The 13,630-nt window shown below is 32.8% G+C and overlaps 1 pseudogene; it reads right to left on the bottom strand.

Annotated features, from left to right (window-relative positions):
- Positions 1–1,461: 1,461 nt before the first annotated feature.
- Positions 1,462–12,275, bottom strand: LOC120197142 (annotated as a pseudogene).
- Between the last annotated feature and the right edge of the window lie 1,355 nt (positions 12,276–13,630).

Raw genomic sequence — 13,630 nt, 5'->3', positions numbered from 1 at the left:
ATCGTGTTGACGTCCAACTTAAACAACCGTCAATTTTTAACGAAAAATGACGAGTTTGGAACATATTGAATAGTTGGGTAACAATTTTGTAACTTTTAATAGTTAAGTGACTTAATTATGACTTCATTTGTGTATAGTATAATCTGAGTGGTCTATGTTCGATTTTAATCTTCGAATGTAATCGATTTAGTTTCTTTGTCTCTTAAGAGGGTGTTGAGAGTACTTTGGTCTATATTTGACTTGAATGATCAAAATGGAGGAGATTTTGATCTAAAGAGCAAACCCTAACTTAGGCAAGGTAACTTGTGGACCAAGTCATTGGGTTTGGCAATGGAGGATTCAAGTATCTCCACTTCAAATGTTTTCACTAGAGGAAGAAGGCATTAATGGTGCATGAACCTGGACCCCATGGTTTTCTGGAAAGAGTTCGGATTAGAGACTGATATGGTGTACCTGTCCATGCATTCCATCATCTGCTGGTGCCATGTTAAAAATGGAAATCCGAAAGAGATTGATGCTGCAATCACATGTCAATGTCACACACACATGCACACGCATTCGGTTCATAGGCACCGGCACCACCACCAGCAGCAGCTGAAAAGGGGGGGGGGGAAGGGGAAGAAGTGGGGTTTCCTTTGTCCTTTTGTGATGGGACGATTCCTCCATTACCATACATGGCAAAAGGCTAGGCTTGACACTTGGTTTCCCCGCCTTTCTTTGTTGGTATAAATCGACATTCCCAAGGGGCGAAGGCTGTGCTTTTAGCACTCCATGGCCTGCCAAGTACATGCTGGTTTGGTTTACTATATTTGTTCTTTGTTTACTCATGTCTGGTTTCTGCCTTCCTTGGGTGTTTGTTTGATCTCTCTCCTTTGAACTCCAATTCTCGATACAAGCATTTGATTCGTTTTGGTTCACAACTAGAAATGACAATTTAACCCGAAACTGAGAGGTTTCTATATGACTCAATTTGATAGGGTCAATTTTTTTTTAAAAAAATGGGGTTTGGATGAAGTCGGATTTTTAAGGGATGAAGTTGGGTCAGGTCGAGTTCGGGTGGAAGGTGAAAAAAATCTGACCCAACTCGACCTGGAGATAATAATACAATTTACTTCAAAAATATTATTATTATTTTTAATTAAGTCTTTATTTATTCTGGATCGAGTCAAGTCGGATGAAGAGCTTATAATTTTCAGGTCGGGTCAGATCAGATGAAGGACTTATAATTTTCGGGTTGGGTTGAGTTCAAGAGGCTTCTTTCTTATATTCAGATTTTCTAACTATATAGATTCTGACTATATGTCCAAATCCAAAGGGATTAATCGCTTATAATAATTATTGTAACTCAAATCCAAATGTATTAAGCTTTGAACACATGAATCAAACATGAACTGCTGAAGCAAATCAGAAAACAACCCAATGCATCAAATGTAAAACCAATAAACAAACTCAAATAGAACTTTAAACTTTCTTCGAGGTGCCATTGGGTAAAACCTTTTCAGGTTTTGTTCCAGGAGAACCATTTAGTTCATCCCAAGCTTCAATCCAAGTAGCCATGGCATCACGGAGCTTAATGAAGTAAGGGTCCAGTTCACCGAGCTTGGACTTCACCTCACCAGCAAGTTCAAGGTAACATTTTGAACAGTGGTGCAGTCCTTTGGGAGCACAATGGATTGGAAAAATGGGATTGCTTTTTCTTGCCAGAATATGCCATTGTACTCCCTTTTTAGGTTCACAATTGGTGCTTGCTTTGCTGTGCCAATGTAGGCAGCCCAGTTTCACCCCCAGTCCCAAGTTGTAACACCCCCAACCCGTATCCGACCCGGATACGAGTCCGAAGTGTCACATTGACTTTCAAACATTTATTCGTATAAAATAGTGAGTAATTTAAAAACTTTGATAACATTTACTTATTCAAAACGTTTACAAAATATATAGAGTTCATACAATTTATGTCTTTAGACTACATGCCAACTACACTCTATATACATACCTATATTTTTCTGATCTGACATTTGGTAAGGAAAAACGACCTGTCTTGCTCCGCATTACACTTTACTCTTCTCGAAACCTACGTGTGAAACAATAACACGTTAAGTCGAAGACTTAGTGAGGCATAACAACTTATAATGCACTTTATACATATATCAATACATGCATGTTCTGTTCTATCATGTTATACCAATTCCATGCATTCTTCGTATCATATAAAATCATATCAGATTAATTGCAGTAAATACATACATACACATAATTCATCATTAACAGTTTATCATGTAATCGCATACTTTTATGGTTAACCTTTTCAATCAAACACTATACACACACAACATCATATCATTTCTATAACATTTATCATACCACTAACATATATTTTTCATATCTCTGGATTAGCCCATGTACATATATGAGAACTATCGATATGTGAGTCTATAGAGGTTGTGCACTAATGCTGTCACCACAGCTCGTATAATTACACCGAAGTGCCGCGTAGAATTGCACCGTAGTGCCATATAACAATGTCCATAAGGACCACATATTATTCCTTAAGAATCATATACATATACTAGGGATCAAGTATGTGTCTTTCAAGACTTCACACATGTTCCAAAGAATATACATATGTCCCGAAGGACCGCGTAGAATTGCACCGTAGTGCCATATAATAATGTCCATAAGGACCACATATTATTCCTTAAGAATCATATACATATACTAGGGATCAAGTATGTGTCTTTCAAGACTTCACACATGTTCCAAAGAATATACATATGTCCCGAAGGACCGCGTAGACCCTCGACTCTTGGCATGCCAACTATACCCCTAGCTCTCATGACACATAACATGGGCGTTATCATTTATTTCATTCCAATATTCACATAAACTTGTAATTCACTTTCACATATCACGTATCACATAGCTTCTTTTCATATTATCACATAGTCATATAGTTCACTTACACGTAGATCATTTCCATATAATTCACATGTCATATATCATGTTTTCATATAATTTCTATCATTTCTCACCCAATCACATTTATTCATGTAAACATACTTATCCTATCTTGTTCACATAAGATCATACTTCATATAACATATAGAAACACCTAGAACACTTCACGTAACTTATAGTCATAGGTCTTATCTCATAACAATACTTGTTTTCACATATATATATTTCGTATCATTTCTTATACCATCACATAATTCATTTAACATACATAACATATCATGTAACATTATAATAGAAATACCTATAAGTCATATCACTTAGCACATATACTTATAGTCACATTGCTTATATCTTAATCTTATGCCTTCCCTTAGACATATATATTATATCACATGTTCAGGTAATCCACCATTTCATCACATAATTATGTATTCATATAACTCATTTCATTTCATATCTATCTATATATATATATATATTCTCAAGATTTATCCTAATATAAATCATATAGCACTCTTATAATTCATTTCATATTCATCTATGTCAGACTTATAAACATCTCACTTCTATTATTTCTTTATATATATATATCTAATCTGTTTACTTAATTCAATTTCATATAACTCTTATAATCTTCTCATATAGCTTCATAAATTTCTATCATACAACCCCTGTGTTATAATTTTATTTAAACATATGAATCTTTCCCATCTAGCTTATCTTATATGTTCATATTATCATTTATGTTCAAATCTCGTAGTTAGTGTACTATTCTCACATCAACCTATAGATCAATATTATCTAGCTTATTTCACTTATCATTTAATAATATATTATATTTTACTAGGATCACATATTTTATATCTCATATAATTCATAACCTTTCTATGTAATCACTTATACTTTATCACCTAACACATAAAAGAACAGATCAATCCATATAATCAAGCATACATACATGCATATTCAACTCATGCCTTTAATCATGAATTCATGTGTAACACTTCAGGAAATAGACTCATCACAAGTCTTATTCCCATCGCACATCATATATTGAATATGCACTCACCTGGCCTCACTAGTCAAATTCCAATATCTTATCTTTCCCTTGATCGATCTTACTTGTCAATGATTCCGGAACTGCTTTACGCGCAGAATCTACATAAATGTACATTTTGAGGCAATCATTAGATACCTACACCTTGTAATTAGATACTAGCAACTTAAACGAACTTATTAAACCAATATTCCCATTTTTCCTTTAGGGGGAATCGGTTCCCTACTAAGGGGTATCGATTCCCTCATGACATTCTGGAAATGTTGTTCGTTTGAAGGGGTATCGGTTCCCCTTGAATGGGTACCGATTCCCCTTGCCCAGAAATCATATTTTCAACCCGAAAATTACTTCATTTCCTCTCAAACACTCATATATCATCCCTTTTTTATTCTTAACTCTAGTACACATACTTAAACCAATCTATATTCATTTATTTCATCTTAAACCTCAAAATCCTATCTTCCATATGAGATTCAAGAATCATACCAATTTTCAATGTGTTCTAATTCCAATTCTAACACTTCATACTTCTTAATTAGATTGATGACAAGTCAAATTCATCCATAAAACTTCAACAACCATACCATATCAAAATTTCATCTTAAAACTCATATTGCAAATCCTTCATAATTCTTTTATCTTATTGTTTAAATCCCATATAAGCTTTCCTTAAGCTTATTTAATACCCAAGAATCAAAACTAAGCTTAAACTCAAGAATTAACCAACTGAAATTAACTTACCTTTGCCTGCTCTCCACGTATGAACAAATAAGAAGGAGAAGAGAACTCTGGATGTTTCTCAAATTTCCCACGTTTTTCACTCTAAAAAGGGGGAAGATATTTTAAAGGAAAAGACCATAATACCCTTAATTTCCTTTAATATTACCAAATAACCTTCATTATATATTCAAATAATCATTGAATTATTTCATTCTTCTACTTTAGTCATCAAATTCTGAACTTTACAATTTGGTCACTAACCCGGTATTGCGGATGTTACAAATCTCCCCCCTTATAAGAAAATTCATCCTCAAATTTTCACTGCACATCTTAATAGGAACATATCTTCTGATGTTCTTATGTTGCTTCCCCTGACTTATTCTTTCTTGTCATCATCAGAAACTTACTTTTCAATCCTTTAGTTTTCCAACTATCTTTTTCGTTTATATCTTCATCTCTATATCAAAATCCATCTATTTCTTCATAACTCTCTAATTACCTTATAACCATACAAACTTGTATTTCGTCATCATTTGACCAAAACACACTTTAATCTTCTTCATGTGATTAAAACATATACTTTAAGGAGTCAAACAATATTTTCACATCACCTTGCACACTTGTCTTATTTCTATATCAAATTGTCCTCTGTACTCCCATATTTATCGTATCTGATTCTTTAATCAATCCCTTTCATTTCTTTATTCCTTATTCCTTATACATAAAATCATACATTTCCTTTCATGTTCACATCTTGTCTTATCACTTATACTCATCTTTATATACCAATCTTCATTGCATCCTCATTACTCTGATAACCCATTTCTTATACATAACTTCATTTTATCATTTCTTATACTTGTATTTTCCTTCCTGAAGGTTCCATGCAAATACTTATCTCTGTTTCTACATCATAGCTATCTGCTCAGAATATACAACTATATTCAAATTCGCATCATAATCAATTAACTCCACTTTATCTTTCCTCCAATCTTATAACTCTAGCACCTTTACTCTCTGACAGCTAGATAATAATTTTTTTGTTCAATCTAGGGCACAAGCCCTATTATACCAATCATATACATCCTTTCCAATCTAATTATCTCAACATTCACTTACTCAATTTCAATTTCACCTCTATTCTCATACATCCTGAAATTCTTTTGCTCAAACTCAACATTCTGACTTCATGGTGTCCTATAATCTGATCATCGATATACACATTCTCAAACACTTCTTATCAATCCTCAGCTTACTTAAATATACAAATTCTTACTTCCTTTTCCTTTACTAACCACATTACTATGATCCAATATGCAACTATATCCAGATCCATTGCAGATCTGGTTATCATATCCTGACAATATCTTATAATCTTATAATTCCAGTATATTTTTATCACATACTCTAGTTAGCCAATGCTAACTCTTTCCATTTTAACTGCAAACCCTTATCAAAACATACTATTGTTATGCGCATACTATCACTTCGTTTCAAACTCATTAGCTCTGACTTTATACATCTATACACTTGTCACTGATGCACTTATCCTTGAGTTCTTCTATACGTATCATCACGTCATTATCTTTTAACATTCTTATGGTGACCCCCGTTCACCATATTCTATCTTATCCACATAAGCAAAACTACTCTATATCGTTTTTTCCGATTCCAAACGATGAAAACTTTCTATCATATTCAGATATGATTTCAGCTTTCTGAAATCAACTTTTGATCTTACTAGGCATTTCTGAGGTGTCCGCTCTTCATCCTGCCTGTCAGGGCAGGTGAATAGCTATCACAATCAAGAATATCACCTTTCACTTACTTCAAAATTATCACGATCGGATTTCTATTGTATTAAACTATTCTTATTCTATTAGCAAACAACATATTCCTTACACTATCAGATCAGAATTTTTTTTTTCAATCTATGTTGGCATGTACACCTTTTATGACACTTTGGACTTCAGTTTATGCCGAGAATTGGCTAAACCATAGCTCTGATACCATTAAATGTAACACCCCCAACCCGTATCCGACCCAGATACGAGTCCGAAGTGTCACATTGACTTTTCAACATTTATTCGTATAAAATAGTGAGTAATTTAAAAACTTTGATAACATTTAACTTATTCAAATGTTTACAAAATATATATCAGAGTTCATACATTTATGTCTTTAGACTACATGCCAACTACACTCTATATACAGTACCTATATTTCTAATCTGACATTTGGTAAGGAAAACTGACCTGTCTTGCTCCGCATTACTCTTTACTCTTCTCGAAACCTACGTGTGAAACAATCACACGCTAAGTCGAAGACTTAGTGAGGCATAACAACTTATAATGCACTTTATAACATATATCAATACATGCATGTTCTGTTCTATCATGTTATACCAATTCCATGCATTCTTCGTATCATATAAAATCCTATCAGATTAATTGCAGTAAATACTACATACCATAATTCATCATTAACAGTTTATCATGTAATCGCATACTTTTATGGTTAACCTTTTCAATCAAACTATACACACACATCATATCATTTCTATAACATTTATCATACCACTAACATATATTTGTTCATATCTCTGGATTAGCCCATGTACATATAGAACTATCGATATGTGAGTCTATAGAGGTTGTGCACTAATGCTGTCACCCAGCTCGTATAATTGCACCGAAGTGCCCGTAGAATTGCACCGTAGTGCCATATAACATGTCCATAAGGACCACATATTATTCCTTAAGAATCATATACATATACTAGGATCAAGTATGTGTCTTTCAAGACTTCACACATGTTCCAAAGAATATACATATGTCCCCGAAGGACCGCGTAAATTGCACCGTATGCATATAATAATGTCCATAAGGACCACATATTATTCCTTAATAATCATATACAATACTAGGGATCAAGTATGTGTCTTTCAAGACTTCACACATGTCCAAAGAATTACATATGTCTCGAAGGACCGCGTAGACCCTCGACTCTTGCATGTCAACTATACCCCTAGCTCTCATGACACATAACATGGGCGTTATCATTTATTTCATTCCAAATATTACATAAACTTGTAATTCACTTTCACATCACGTATCACATAGCTTCTTTCATATTATCACATAGTCATATAGTTCACTTACGTAGATCATTTCCATATAATTCACATGTCACATATATCATGTTTTCATATATTTCTATCATTTCTCACCCAATCACATTTATTCATGTAAACATACTTATCCTATCTTGTTACATAAGATCATACTTCATATAACATATAGAAACACCTAGAACACTTTCACGTAGCTTATAGTCATAGGTCTATCTCATAACATATACTTGTTTTCACATATATATATTTCGTATCATTTCTTATACCATCACATAATTCATTTAACATACATAACATATCATGTAACATTATAATAAATACCTATAAGTCATATCACTTAGAGCACATATACTTATAGTCACATTGCTTATATTTAATCTTATGCCTTCCCTTAGACATATATATATATATTCACATGTTCAGGTAATCCACCATTTCATTACATAATTATGTATTCATATAACTCATTTCATTTCATATCTATCTATATATATATATATATTCTCAAGATTTATCCTAATATAAATCATATAGCACTCTTATAATTATTCATATTCATCTATGTCAGACTTATAAACATCTCACTTCTATTATTTCTTTATATATATCTAATCTGTTTACTTAATTCAATTTCATATAACTCTTATAATCTTCTCATATAGCTTCATAAATTTCTATCATACACCCCTGTGTTATAATTTTATTTAAACATGAATCTTTCCCATCTAGCTTATCTTATATGTTCATATTATCATTTATGTTCAATCTCCTAGTTAGTGTACTATTCTCACATCATCCTATAGATCAATATTATCTAGCTTATTTCACTTATCATTTAATAATATATATTTTACTAGGATCACATATTTTATATCTCATATAATTCATAACCTTTCTTATGTAATCACTTATACTTTATCACCTAACACATAAAGAACAGATCAATCCATATCAAGCTACATACATGCATATTCAACTCATGCCTTTAATCATGAATTCATGTGTACACTTCAGGAAATAGACTCATCGCAAGTCTTATTCCCATCGCACATCATATACTATTGAATATGCACTCACTGGCCTCACTAGTCAATTCCAATCTCTTATCTTTCCCTTGATCGATCTTACTTGTCAATGATTCCGGAACTGCTTTTACGCACAGAATCTACATAAATGTACTTTTGAGGCAATCATTAGATACCTACACCTTGTAATTAGATACTAGCAACTTAAACGAACTTATTAAACCAATATTCCCATTTTTCCTTTAGGGGGAATCGGTTCCCTAGGGGGGTATCGATTCCTCATGACATTCTGGAAATGTTGTTCGTTTGAAGGGGTATCGGTTCCCCTTGAATGGTACCGATTCCCCTTGCCCAGAAATCATATTTTCAACCCGAAAATTACTTCATTTCCTCTCAAACACTTCATATATCATCCCTTTTTATTCTTAACTCTAGTACACATACTTAAACCAATCTATATTCATTTATTTCATCTTAAACCTCAAAATCCATCTTCCATATGAGATTCAAGAATCATACCAAATTTCAATGTGTTCTAATTCCAATTCTAACACTTCATACTTCTTAATTAGATTGATGACAAGTCAATTCATCCATAAAACTTCAACAACCATACCATATCAAAATTTCATCTTAAAACTCATATTGTAAATTCCTTCATAATTCCTTTATCTTATTGTTTAAATCCCATATAAGCTTTCCTTAAGCTTATTTAATACCCAAAGAATCAAAACTAAGCTTAAAACTCAAGAATTAACCAACTGAAATTAACTTACCTTTGCCTTGCTCTCTCCCCATATGAAGAAGAAGAAAGGAGAAGAGAACTCTGGATGTTTCTCAAATTTCCCACGTTTTTCACTCTTATAAAAGGGGAAGATATCTTTTAAAGGAAAAGACCAATACCCTTAATTTCCTTTAATAATTACCAAATAACCTTCATTATATTCAAATAATCATTGAATTATTTCATTCTTCTACTTTAGTCTCAAATTCTGAACTTTACAATTTGGTCACTAACCCGTATTGCGGATGTTACACAGTTGTCACATATGACCTTCATGCACCAGCCAGCCCACATGTCGTCGTATCGGCAGATCGGGTGCCCGTCGCCTATGAGTCCGAAGTACATCGCCGTCCGATGAGTTCGCGGTCGAAGGCTAGATTCATACCACGCTTGGCAGAGAGTTCCCTCTGGGACGTCATGACTGTATCAACGTACCTTAACAAAAGAAGCAAGTTTAATATGAACACGAAAATGACTTTGATCTATTATAATCCTAACTTATGTATTAATCCATATATATATATAGATTGATCCCAACCTAAAACCAACTTAACCAACCCAATCGATATAGTTATATGAAATTATATAATGGTCCCTTAACTATAAGGTATTATTTTATTAACTCACTTGACTACTTAAAAATTACAAAATGATTCTCTGACTATAGAGTGTTGCTTTATTGAGTCTCTCGATTATTAAAAGTTACAAAATGATAAGATAAAATTTGATACCAAAATCTGAAATACTATCATTTCTCAGTCATCATATAAACGTCCAACTTAAACACTATAATTGTTTTAACGGAAAATGACGACTTTAGAACATAATGAATATGAAGTTACCATTTTGTAATTTTTTAATAATCGAGAGACTTAACAAATAATATTTAAAGCCAGAAGATCATTTTGTAACTTTAGTAGAGGGACTTGATAAAGCAATACCCTATAATCGGAGCATCATTTATGTGCTTAACCCTAAAATAATTGAATCTCAAATAAATCAACCTTGAAATTATTTGAGTAAAAATATTATATGGTAGTAAAGGTATCATTCGAGATCGTTATTTTACTATCGTGATACCCATAATGATTATAATAGCATATTATTAATGTCGTAGTCACGATAATATAAATTATTTGAAAATGTAACCGCAATCAAAATTTAAATCCATTATATTAAATCCATGATATGAATTGTTTAAATCCGAAATTATTTCACATACCTAGTATTTTTCTCGAGAGGCTTGACAAGCTGGGTCGGGGCGTCATAGTCGGATGTTGAGCCACAAGCCATGGGAAACAGCCGTCGGAGCACCTTCTCTGTACGGATCATAGAGCTTGTTGAAGAAATGTGGAGTCGCCGGCACCAAGGCTTGATCGCCTTCCCCGACGGATCTTCGGCAATCTAAAAAACAAAGAAAAATTATAACGAATCAAATTACATTGGTGATTAACGGAATTTTCGTTGTTTTTAAAGTTCATATATTTAACACTAACGATTGGAAGGGTGATTAAGGGTTTATTGTTAGATATGATAGTATTTTATTATCATCTTTAGTTTAATAAAAAGGGTAAATTAGGTATTTAGTACATAAACTATCAGTTATAATACGTTTTAGTACATAAACTTTCATTTATTTAAATCATATCTAATATTTAGTTTTCATTTCATTTTAGTACAATGCCGTTAAAACTTAAAGCGTTTAGTACCTAAACTATCAATTTTGGTCTATTGTAGTACCTAAACTTTTAATTTTTCAAAATTTAACGTTAACTTTTGAACGGATTACTAAAATAAACAAAAACTAAGTTTAGATATGGTTTTGAAAAAAATTGAAAGTTTAGGTACTAAAATGCATCAAAATTGGTAGCTTAAGTATTAAACATGTAATTTACCTTAAAACACAAAAAATATAGGGTAAACTACACATTTAATATCTAAACTATCATTTTTTTGATCCGTTTTAGTACCTAAACTTTCAAATTTTTTCAAAATCATCATAACTTTTAGTTTTTGTTTTATTTTAATACCCTAGCGTTAAAATTTTAATATGTTTAATACTTAAACTATCAGTTTTGGTCTATTTTAGTACCTAAACTTTAAAAAAAAATCAAAACTTAACATTAAATTTTGAACACTTATACTAAAATGAAACAAAACTAAACTCTAGGTATATTTTTAAAAAAACAAAATTTAAATATTAAACGGACCAAAATTAATAGTTTAAGTATTAAACATATACTTTACCTCAATATATAATTTTCTTGATAGGAAAAGAGAGATAACAAAAAGGAACGTACGAAGCAATCATCATCGATGGTGAAGATGTACTTTTTCTTGGAAACAAGGTAGCCGAAGCATCTGCAAGCAGAGTCCTTGAAGGAAATGCAGGAAGCCTTGGGACCTAAGATTCTGTTAATGTCGTTCCTGTTGTAGAGTTCATAGTCGAAGCCATGAGGCACCTTGATTTTCCTCGAAGGGTCACCATCTTAGACGATGATCAAATGGTATTGCTCGAAAAAGGTTCCCACTTTTGAGGAAGTCGAGGTTTCTGATGGTCGGGATTACTATGTCGAGCTCATCTTTCAACAGAGCCGCCATGGAAGGGGACCGGACACGGAGGAAACAGGTTTAAAAGGAACAAAAGGGATTTGGAGTTATTCAATGACTAAAAGAGATTATTTTTGTCCCTATATATAGGATAAAATGAAGGGGAAATTATCACTTAGATCCTCTTGATTTTGATTAGCCGTATGAAGAAGGTGATGCATCCATGCAATTTCCACGTTCATAGTCTCCCTTTAACAGTTATAACGACAATTACATGCATATTGTGACATGTTAAACCCTCAACTTCTTAAAACGTTTTTGCTTCACATGCCACATGTTTGCTTTTCCTTTCACGTGATATTATTCGAACTCTTCACTTTTCATAAAGGCTTAATAGAAAAAAAAGTGCTCAAACTATATTTAAATTCTCGAATAGGTGTTTAAACTATTTTTTGACCCATCCAGATACTTAACATTACAAACTTTATCATTGTAGGTGAATAGGTCGTCAACGGCGTTAATTTTTCCGTTAAGTGACATGTGTCACAATCTTGTGATTTTGAAATTTATTTTTTAATTATTATTATATTTATAAAAAATCTAATTTCTTTTAAATTATAAAAAACATAAAATCCCCAAATCCTATCATTAATCCCCTGTCGCCCTTTTCGGACACGACCATCGTCGTCGTTGTAGTTCATGTCATCCTCCTAGTCAAAAGTTATCGTCGAGATCACGTGGGATCACGATTTTCATCTTAGAGTTCGCGGGCTATAAGAGGTTAATTCGCCGTTGATCGGTCATGATTTTATGGGAGTTTTGCTCGTCGAGGGGAGATGAGGTCGGGTGGAGCTCCGTCGACGGTCGGTGTGGGTTTAGGGGTTAAAATGAAAGTTTTTAAAGTTTTGAGATTATTTCAAAATGTTTATGTTTTTCTTTAATATATATATATATATATAATCACCAGATTGTGACATAGTTCACTCAATGGGTAAATTAACACTACCATTTGTAACGTTAGGCATCTGGATGAGTCAAAAAATAGTTTAGACACCTATCCGAGAATTTAGGTATAGTTTGGACACTTACTTTGGTATAAAGCCTTTCATAAAATATCAGTGTCCCACACTTACACTCGAATCAGAATAACATAATATGTAGGGTATACAAGATGAGAGACGAGAGTGCAAATGAGTGGAAAATATCTTACTTAACTCTATGCCTTCCCATGAAATTAAGTCCATATTTCGAAAACTCGACGATCTTATCCAAATTCGAGATTTTAAATTTAGAATTCAGGGTTAAAGTATACATAATTCGGAGGTACAAGCCTCTCTCATGTTCTTAATACCTCCATCCCTCACTACATAGGTAACTTCTGCAAGAACTATGACCTTTGCTTTGAT

The sequence above is a fragment of the Hibiscus syriacus genome, unplaced genomic scaffold, assembly GCF_006381635.1.
Source record: "Hibiscus syriacus cultivar Baekdansim isolate YM2019G1 unplaced genomic scaffold, ASM638163v2 tig00117047_pilon, whole genome shotgun sequence".
Lineage (NCBI taxonomy): Eukaryota > Viridiplantae > Streptophyta > Magnoliopsida > Malvales > Malvaceae > Hibiscus > Hibiscus syriacus.
Note: the sequence above shows the minus strand (reverse complement) of the source record. Positions and strands in the feature narration are given on the sequence as shown.